The sequence below is a fragment of the Oncorhynchus kisutch genome, linkage group LG11 (genome assembly GCF_002021735.2).
Source record: "Oncorhynchus kisutch isolate 150728-3 linkage group LG11, Okis_V2, whole genome shotgun sequence".
Classification (NCBI taxonomy): Eukaryota; Metazoa; Chordata; class Actinopteri; order Salmoniformes; family Salmonidae; genus Oncorhynchus; species Oncorhynchus kisutch.
Window position 1 is genome coordinate 87104136 of NC_034184.2, and position 11039 is coordinate 87115174.

Sequence of the window (11039 nt, forward strand, 5' to 3'; positions counted from 1 at the left end):
GGTGGTCCCCAGTGGGTATACTGGTAGTTAGACTATAGACTGATGGTTGGTCCCCAGTGGGTATACTGGTAGTTAGAGTACAGACTGATGGTTGGTCCCAGTGGGTATACTGGTAGTTAGACTACAGACTGATGGTTGGTCCCCATTGGTGGTGGGTGTACTGATAGTTAGACTATAGACTGATGGTTGGTCCCCAGTGGTGGTGGGTATGCTGGTAGTTAGACTATAGACTGATGGGTGGTCCCCAGTGGTGGTGGGTATACTGGTAGTTAGACTACAGACTGATGGGTGGTCCCCATTGGTGGTGGGTATACTGGTAGTTAGACTACAGACTGATGGGTGGTCCCCAGTGGTGGTGGGTATACTGGTAGTTAGACTACAGACTGATGGTTGGTCCCCAGGGGGTATACTGGTAGTTAGACTACAGACGGATGGTTGGTCCCAGTGGGTATACTGGTATTTAGACTACAGACTGATGGTTGGTCCCCATTGGTGGTGGGTATACTGGTAGTTAGACTACAGACTGATGGGTGGTCCCCAGTGGTGGTGAGAATACTGGTAGTTAGACTACAGACTGATGGTTGGTCCCCAGTGGGTATACTGGTAGTTAGACTACAGACTGATGGTTGGTCCCCAGTGGGTATACTGGTAGTTAGACTACAGACTGATGGGTGGTCCCCAGTGGTGGTGAGAATACTGGTAGTTAGACTACAGACTGATGGGTGGTCCCCAGTGGTCGTGGGTATACTGGTAGTTAGACTACAGACTGATGGTTGGTCCCCAGTGGGTATACTGGTAGTTAGACTACAGACTGATGGGTGGTCCCCATTGGTGGTGGGTATACTGGTAGTTAGACTACAGACTGATGGTTGGTCCCCAGTGGGTATACTGGTAGTTAGACTACAGACTGATGGTTGGTCCCCAGTGGGTATACTGGTAGGTAGACTACAGACTGATGGTTGGTCCCCAGTGGGTATACTGGTAGTTAGACTATAGACTGATGGGTGGTTCCCAGTGGTGGTGGGTATACTGGTAGTTAGAGTACAGGCTGATGGTTGGTCCCCAGTGGGTATACTGGTAGTTAGACTATAGACTGATGGGTGGTCCCAGTGGGTATACTGGTAGTTAGACTATAGACTGATGGCTGGTCCCAGTGGGTATACTGGTAGTTAGACTACAGACTGATGGGTGGTCCCCAGTGGGTATACTGGTAGTTAGACTACAGACTGATGGTTGGTCCCCAGTGATGGTGGGTATGCTGGTAGTTAGACTATAGACTGATGGTTGGTCCCCAGTGGTGGTGGGTATACTGGTACTTAGACTATAGACTGATGGGTGGTCCCCAGTGGTGGTGGGTATACTGGTAGTTAGAGTACAGACTGATGGTTGGTCCCCAGTGGGTATACTGGTAGTTAGACTACAGACTGATAGTTGGTCCCATGTGGGTATACTGGTAGTTAGACTACAGACTGATGGTTGGTCCCAGTGGGTATACTGGTAGTTAGACTACAGACTGATGGTTGGTCCCCAGTGGTGGTGGGTATACTGGTAGTTAGACTACAGACTGATGGTTGGTCCCCAGGGGGTATACTGGTAGTTAGACTACAGACTGATGGTTGGTCCCAGTGGGTATACTGGTAGTTAGACTACAGACTGATGGTTGGTCCCCATTGTTGGTGGGTATACTGGTAGTTAGAGTACAGACTGATGGTTGGTCCCCAGTGGGTATACTGGTAGTTAGACTACAGACTGATAGTTGGTCCCCAGTCGGTATACTGGTAGTTAGACTACAGACTGATGGTTGGTCCCAGTGGGTATACTGGTAGTTAGACTATAGACTGATGGCTGGTCCCAGTGGGTATACTGGTAGTTAGACTACAGACTGATGGGTGGTCCCCAGTGGGTATACTGGTAGTTAGACTACAGACTGATGGTTGGTCCCAGTGGGTATACTGGTAGTTAGACTACAGACTGATGGGTGGTCCCCAGTGGGTATACTGGTAGTTAGACTATAGACTGATGGTTGGTCCCCAGTGGGTATACTGGTAGTTAGAGTACAGACTGATGGTTGGTCCCAGTGGGGGACCAACCATCAGTCTGTAGTTAGACTACAGACTGATGGTTGGTCCCCATTGGTGGTGGGTGTACTGGTAGTTAGACTATAGACTGATGGTTGGTCCCCAGTGGTGGTGGGTATGCTGGTAGTTAGACTATAGACTGATGGGTGGTCCCCAGTGGTGGTGGGTATACTGGTAGTTAGACTATAGACTGATGGGTGGTCCCCAGTGGTGGTGGGTATACTGGTAGTTAGAGTACAGGCTGATGGTTGGTCCCCAGTGGGTAAACTGGTAGTTAGACTACAGACTGATAGTTGGTCCCCAGTGGGTATACTGGTAGTTAGACTACATACTGATGGTTGGTCCCAGTGGGTATACTGGTAGTTAGACTACAGACTGATGGTTGGTCCCCATTGGTGGTGGGTATACTGGTAGTTAGACTACAGACTGATGGGTGGTCCCCATTGGTGGTGGGTATACTGGTAGTTAGACTACAGACTGATGGGTGGTCCCCAGTGGTGGTGGGTATACTGGTAGTTAGACTACAGACTGATGGTTGGTCCCCAGGGGGTATACTGGTAGTTAGACTACAGACGGATGGTTGGTCCCAGTGGGTATACTGGTATTTAGACTACAGACTGATGGTTGGTCCCCATTGGTGGTGGGTATACTGGTAGTTAGACTACAGACTGATGGGTGGTCCCCAGTGGTGGTGAGAATACTGGTAGTTAGACTACAGACTGATGGTTGGTCCCCAGTGGGTATACTGGTAGTTAGACTACAGACTGATGGTTGGTCCCCAGTGGGTATACTGGTAGTTAGACTACAGACTGATGGGTGGTCCCCAGTGGTGGTGAGAATACTGGTAGTTAGACTACAGACTGATGGGTGGTCCCCAGTGGTCGTGGGTATACTGGTAGTTAGACTACAGACTGATGGTTGGTCCCCAGTGGGTATACTGGTAGTTAGACTACAGACTGATGGGTGGTCCCCATTGGTGGTGGCTATACTGGTAGTTAGACTACAGACTGATGGTTGGTCCCCAGTGGGTATACTGGTAGTTAGACTACAGACTGATGGTTGGTCCCCAGTGGGTATAATGGTAGTTAGACTACAGACTGATGGTTGGTCCCCAGTGGGTATACTGGTAGTTAGACTATAGACTGATGTGTGGTCCCCAGTGGTGGTGGGTATACTGGTAGTTAGAGTACAGGCTGATGGTTGGTCCCCAGTGCGTATACTGGTAGTTAGACTATAGACTGATGGGTGGTCCCAGTGGGTATACTGGTAGTTAGACTATAGACTGATGGCTGGTCCCAGTGGGTATACTGGTAGTTAGACTACAGACTGATGGGTGGTCCCCAGTGGGTATACTGGTAGTTAGACTACAGACTGATGGTTGGTCCCCAGTGATGGTGGGTATGCTGGTAGTTAGACTATAGACTGATGGTTGGTCCCCAGTGGTGGTGGGTATACTGGTACTTAGACTATAGACTGATGGGTGGTCCCCAGTGGTGGTGGGTATACTGGTAGTTAGAGTACAGACTGATGGTTGGTCCCCAGTGGGTATACTGGTAGTTAGACTACAGACTGATAGTTGGTCCCATGTGGGTATACTGGTAGTTAGACTACAGACTGATGGTTGGTCCCAGTGGGTATACTGGTAGTTAGACTACAGACTGATGGTTGGTCCCCAGTGGTGGTGGGTATACTGGTAGTTAGACTACAGACTGATGGTTGGTCCCAGTGGGTATACTGGTAGTTAGACTACAGACTGATGGTTGGTCCCCATTGTTGGTGGGTATACTGGTAGTTAGAGTACAGACTGATGGTTGGTCCCCAGTGGGTATACTGGTAGTTAGACTACAGACTGATAGTTGGTCCCCAGTCGGTATACTGGTAGTTAGACTACAGACTGATGGTTGGTCCCAGTGGGTATACTGGTAGTTAGACTACAGACGGATGGTTGGTCCCCATTGGTGGTGGGTATACTGGTAGTTAGACTACAGACTGATGGGTGGTCCCCATTGGTGGTGGGTATACTGGTAGTTAGACTACAGACTGATGGTTGGTCCCCAGTGGGTATACTGGTAGTTAGACTACAGACTGATGGTTGGTCCCCAGTGGGTATAATGGTAGTTAGACTACAGACTGATGGTTGGTCCCCAGTGGGTATACTGGTAGTTAGACTATAGACTGATGTGTGGTCCCCAGTGGTGGTGGGTATACTGGTAGTTAGAGTACAGGCTGATGGTTGGTCCCCAGTGCGTATACTGGTAGTTAGACTATAGACTGATGGGTGGTCCCAGTGGGTATACTGGTAGTTAGACTATAGACTGATGGCTGGTCCCAGTGGGTATACTGGTAGTTAGACTACAGACTGATGGGTGGTCCCCAGTGGGTATACTGGTAGTTAGACTACAGACTGATGGTTGGTCCCAGTGGGTATACTGGTAGTTAGACTACAGACTGATGGGTGGTCCCCAGTGGGTATACTGGTAGTTAGACTATAGACTGATGGTTGGTCCCCAGTGGGTATACTGGTAGTTAGAGTACAGACTGATGGTTGGTCCCATTGGGTATACTGGTAGTTAGACTACAGACTGATGGTTGGTCCCCATTGGTGGTGGGTGTACTGGTAGTTAGACTATAGACTGATGGTTGGTCCCCAGTGGTGGTGGGTATGCTGGTAGTTAGACTATAGACTGATGGGTGGTCCCCAGTGGTGGTGGGTATACTGGTAGTTAGACTATAGACTGATGGGTGGTCCCCAGTGGTGGTGGGTATACTGGTAGTTAGAGTACAGGCTGATGGTTGGTCCCCAGTGGGTAAACTGGTAGTTAGACTACAGACTGATAGTTGGTCCCCAGTGGGTATACTGGTAGTTAGACTACATACTGATGGTTGGTCCCAGTGGGTATACTGGTAGTTAGACTACAGACTGATGGTTGGTCCCCATTGGTGGTGGGTATACTGGTAGTTAGACTACAGACTGATGGGTGGTCCCCAGTGGTGGTGGGTATACTGGTAGTTAGACTACAGACTGATGGTTGGTCCCCAGGGGGTATACTGGTAGTTAGACTACAGACGGATGGTTGGTCCCAGTGGGTATACTGGTATTTAGACTACAGACTGATGGTTGGTCCCCATTGGTGGTGGGTATATACTGGTAGTTAGACTACAGACTGATGGTTGGTCCCCAGTGGTGGTTGTTATACTGGTAGTTAGACTACAGACTGGTGGTTGGTCCCCAGGGGGTATACTGGTAGTTAGACTACAGACTGATGGTTGGTCCCTAGTGGGTATACTGGTAGTTAGACTACAGACTGATGGGTGGTCCCCATTGGGTATACTGGTAGTTAGACTATAGACTGATGGTTGGTCCGAGTGGGTATACTGGTAGTTAGAATACAGACTGATGGTTGGTCCCCATTGGTGGTGGGTATACTGGTAGTTAGACTACAGACTGATGGTTGGTCCCCAGTGGTGGTGGGTGAGAATACTGGTAGTTAGACTACAGACTGATGGTTGGTCCCCAGTGGGTATACTGGTAGTTAGACTACAGACTGATGGTTTGTCCCAGTGGGTATACTGGTAGTTAGACTACAGACTGATGGTTGGTCCCCAGTGGTGGTGAGAATACTGGTAGTTAGACTACAGACTGATGGTTGGTCCCCAGTGGGTATACTGGTAGTTAGACTACAGACTGATGGTTGGTCCCCAGTGGGTATACTGGTAGTTAGACTACAGACTGATGGGTGGTCCCCAGTGGTGGTGAGAATACTGGTAGTTAGACTACAGACTGATGGGTGGTCCCCAGTGGTCGTGGGTATACTGGTAGTTAGACTACAGACTGATGGTTGGTCCCCAGTGGGTATACTGGTAGTTAGACTACAGACTGATGGGTGGTCCCCATTGGTGGTGGGTATACTGGTAGTTAGACTACAGACTGATGGTTGGTCCCCAGTGGGTATACTGGTAGTTAGACTACAGACTGATGGTTGGTCCCCAGTGGGTATACTGGTAGTTAGACTACAGACTGATGGTTGGTCCCCAGTGGGTATACTGGTAGTTAGACTACAGACTGATGGTTGGTTGTGAAGTGAATTTTCTAAAAATGTTTGTTCTTTCTTTAGAACAAAATGCAATTCACCACTTGGCTGTCTATTATATCACCATGTCACAGGCCCTCCCAGTCAACACCTCTTCATAATACTGCCTGTTGCAGTTGTTACAGAGATGTCCAGTATGAGGCAGAGCACGCAGCACAGAGAAGACCAGCAAGGGGGCTCTCATCAGCATCACGCAGACATGCCCTCACTGTGAGCATTCCTAATGGAACAGGCAGACATGCCCTCACTGTGAGCATTCCTAATGGAACAGGCAGACACGCCCTCACTGTGAGCATTCCTAATGGAACAGGCAGACATGCCCTCACTGTGAGCATTCATATGAATGGAACAGACAGACATGATCCTCAATGTGAGCATTCATATGAATGGAACAGACAGCCATGACCTCACCAGGCTAGGTTATACCCTGAACATTATATGGAGATCAGGCTGGTTCCACCAGGCTAGGTTATACCCTGGACATTATATAGTGATCAGGCTGGTTCTACCAGGCTAGGTTATACCCTGAACATTATATGGTGATCAGCACATCTACTCAACACATCTACTCAACACATCTACTCAACACATCCATAATAACATGATTACTAATAAGGCAGCACAGCAGGAATCTCCATAGCAATGACCTTTTCATTTCATGTGTTACTGCCTCAACTCTGTCTCAACTCTGCCTCAACTCTGTCTCAACTCTGCCTCAACTCTGTCTCAACTCTGCCTCAACTCTGTCTCAACTCTGCCTCAACTCTGTCTCAACTCTGTCTCAACTCTGCCTCAACTCTGCCTCAACTCTAACTCAACTCTGTCTCAACTCTGTCTCAACTCTGCCTCAACTCTGTCTCAACTCTGCCTCAACTCTGCCTCAACTCTGCCTCAACTCTGCCTCATCTCTGTCTCAACTCTGTCTCAACTCTGCCCAAAATCTACAGACGGCTGAGGCTGAGTTTGCCGTCTGGAGATGCTTTTTCCAGACGGCAGCCTCAGCCGTTTGATATGGAGACCACAGTTAGGTAGGTTTAGTCTGACCTGTTCATACTTCAAGGTTGTACCTGTTAGTGTGTCAGATATCACCTTTCCTAACTGCCATTGGTAATAGAACAGTGACTATATGTGTATGTGTTAACAGAAACATGTATGGAGCACATAGAGACGTGTAAGAAGAAGTGATGAAGTCCAGACTGACAGATGGGCTTTATACTGATGTCTCTGAACAGAGAGAGACTTGGCACTCGTCATTAACATTTCACTAGAGACAACTTTTGCTTGTTTGGGATTTTTTTTGCTCCACTCTTCCACATCTTCTCCTTTTCCACTCCTGAGCCTGGTCGTCGTGCCACTGCCTCGCCACCATGTTACCAGGCTCTGACTGACTGGCCGGTGCTGAGACCCCATACCTTGGGAAGTCACCTTTTTCCTCCCATCTCACCCACCCTTCCAATCCTACTCCGACCTCCCATCTTTTGTTGGCTCAAAAGAGCAGCCAACTGTGGTCTGCTGACTCAGTGCTTTTAGTTCAAATGTGAATTCCATAAACTTGAATACCCCCTCGGTTGTCCAATCGCGCAGAGGGCTTGGGCCGTTGCACAATAGCAACCACAGCCCATGTAAGTCAGTTTCTAACATTCCATCATTGGTTACTCTGAGAGTTCCTCATATTGATATTGGCTGCGGCCTCAGGCCCTATGTTGTTAACCTTGGAAAAGTAACTCCAGTTTCGTCCTCTATTGCTATTGGGGATTACTATGCAATCTTATAGCCATACTAACTACCTCAATATGAACCATCGGACGGGGCCTGCAACAGCCTATTGAACATAGCTTGTGTCAGTTGGAGATTACGTGTGACTTTCATTTGTAAAAACAGTAAAAGACTTGGGTTGTTGCATCTGAACATCAGGATCTTACTTCCTGGATTGGATTACGTCAAGATCTGGGCTATGCAGATGAATCCGCTCATTCTGGTGTTGACTGAAACCTGGATCTCTGGGGACGTTCTGGACTTGTCTGATATTAATATTGAGGGTTGTGATGTGCTCGGAGCTGACAGGGTAGAGGTGGTGGAGAGACCATTCTTATTCAAAATAATTTCTCTGTCTCTTTACTGAAATTAATTTCCATTGCTAAAAGGTTTTTAGCTACTATCTTTAAGCCTTTTAATTCTGGAGAGAAATGTCTCCGTAACTGTTACAGAGTCTACGGTCCTCCCTCGGCTAACCTTTGTGCACTCGAGGAGTTAACTAGTTTGTTGTCTTCTTTTACTAAATCAGAAGTTATTATCCTGGGTGACCTCAATTGTGATTGGGAAATACAGGCTTCAGACAATCTAAAAGACATGTGTAATGACCTAAACCTGAACCCAGCTGGTGACGAAGCCTACACTGCTCAATCTTAAATATCATTCAAAGTCAACTCTGATTAATGTTATTTTAACAAATATACCAGAGAAATATGTTTCTAATTGTGTGTTCTCCCAAGATATTTGTGACCATTGCCCAGTTGTTCGTGCTAGAGATGTGAAAATACAAAACATTTAAGCCTCCTGTCAACACAAAAATTAACTTTAAAAACTTCAGTGAACAGGCATTTTTACATGATCTTTATTTTAGTGGCCTTGGTTGTATTTCAGCTAATACAGTGGGGCAAAAAAAGTATTTAGTCAGCCACCAATTGTGCAAGTTCTCCCACTTAAAAAGATGAGAGAGGCCTGTAATTTTCATCATAGGTACACTTCAACTATGACAGACAAAATGAGAATAAAAAATCCAGAAAATCACATTGTAGGATTTTTAATGAATGTATTTGCAAATTATGGTGGAAAATAAGTATTTGGTCACCTACAAACAATCAAGATTTCTGGCTCTCACAGACCTGTAACTTCTTCAAGAGACTCCTCTGTCCTCCACTCGTTACCTGTATTAATAGCACCTGTTTGAACTTGTTATCAGTATAAAAGACACCTGTCCACAACCTCAAACAGTCACACTCCAAACTCCACTATGGCCAAGACCAAAGAGCTGTCAAAGGACACCAGAAACAAAATTGTAGACCTGCACCAGGCTGGGAAGACTGAATCTGCAATAGGTAAGCAGCTTGGTTTGAAGAAATCAACTGTGGGAGCAATTATTAGGAAATGGAAGACATACAAGACCACTGGTAATCTCCCTCGATCTGGGGCTCCATGCAAGATCTCACCCCGTGGGGTCAAAATGATCACAAGAACGGTGAGCAAAAATCCCAGAACCACACAGGGGGACCTAGTGAATGACCTGCAGAGAACTGGGAGCAAAGTAACAAAGCCTACCATCAGTAACACACTACGCCGCCAGGGACTCAAATCCTGCAGTGCCAGATGTGTCCCCCTGCTTAAGCAAGTACATGTCCAGGCCTGTCTGAAGTTTGCTAGAGAGCATTTGGATGATCCAGAAGAAGATTGGGAGAATGTCATATGGTCAGATGAAACCAAAATATAACTTTTTGGTAAAAACTCAACTCGTCGTGTTTGGAGGACAAAGAATGCCGAGTTGCATCCAAAGAAAACCATACCTACTGTGAAGCATGGGGGTAGAAACATCATGCTTTGGGGCTGTTTTTCTGCAAAGGGACCAGGACGACTGATCCGTGTAAAGGAAAGAATGAATGGGGCCGTGTATCATGAGATTTTGAGTGAAAACCTCCTTCCATCAGCAAGGGCATTGAAGATGAAATGTGGCTGGGTCTTTCAGCATGACAATGATCCCAAACACACCGCCCGGGCAACGAAGGAGTGGATTCGTAAGAAGCATTTCAAATTCCTGGTGTGGCCTAGCCAGTCTCCAGATCTCAACCCCGTAGAATATCTTTGGAGGGAGTTGAAAGTCCGTGTTGCCCAGCAACCGCCCCAAAACATCACTGCTCTAGAGGAGATCTGCATGGAGGAATGGGCCAAAATACCAGCAACAGTGTGTCAAAACCTTGTGAAGACTTACAGGAAACATTTGACCTCTGTCATTGCCAACAAAGGGTATATAACAAAGTATTGAGATAAACTTTTGTTATTGACCAAATACTTATTTTCCACCATAATTTGCAAATAAATTCCTTAAAAATCCTACAATGTGATTTTCTGGATTTTTTTCCCTAATTTTGTCTGTCATTGTTGAAGTGTACCCATGATGAAAATTACAGGCCTCTCTCATCTTTAAGTGGGAGAACTTGCACAATTGGTGGCTGACTAAATACTTTTTTGCCCCACTGTACCTGAACCTGATTTAGCTTTGAGCCTTTTTGCAGAAGTCTTCAATTAAAAAGTAAGGGTTAAAGTCCTCAAAAATTAAGGGTTAAAGTTAGATGGAATGCCTGGAACACTCCGGAATTATCCGATTATCAGAAGTCATTCATAAAAGAGATGATGCTTGGGTCAAGCCTAGGAACACAGGCTTAGGGACTTTTAAACAACTGAGGAATCATTCCGTTAAAAAAAAATATATAATCTGAAAGGCTAAATCTGATTATTATTTGTCCAATCGCACAGAGGGCTTGGGCCGTTGCACAATAGCAACCACAGCCCCATGTAAGTCAGTTTCTAACATTCCATCATTGGTTACTCTGAGAGTTCCTCATATTGATATTGGCTGCGGCCTCAGGCCCTATGTTGTTAACCTTGGAAAAGTAACTCCAGTTTCGTCCTCTATTGCTATTGGGGATTACTATGCAATCTTATAGCCATACTAACTACCTCAATATGAACCATCGGACGGGGCCTGCAACAGCCTATTGAACATAGCTTGTGTCAGTTGGAGATTACGTGTGACTTTCATTTGTAAAAACAGTAAAAGACTTGGGTTGTTGCATCTGAACATCAGGATCTTACTTCC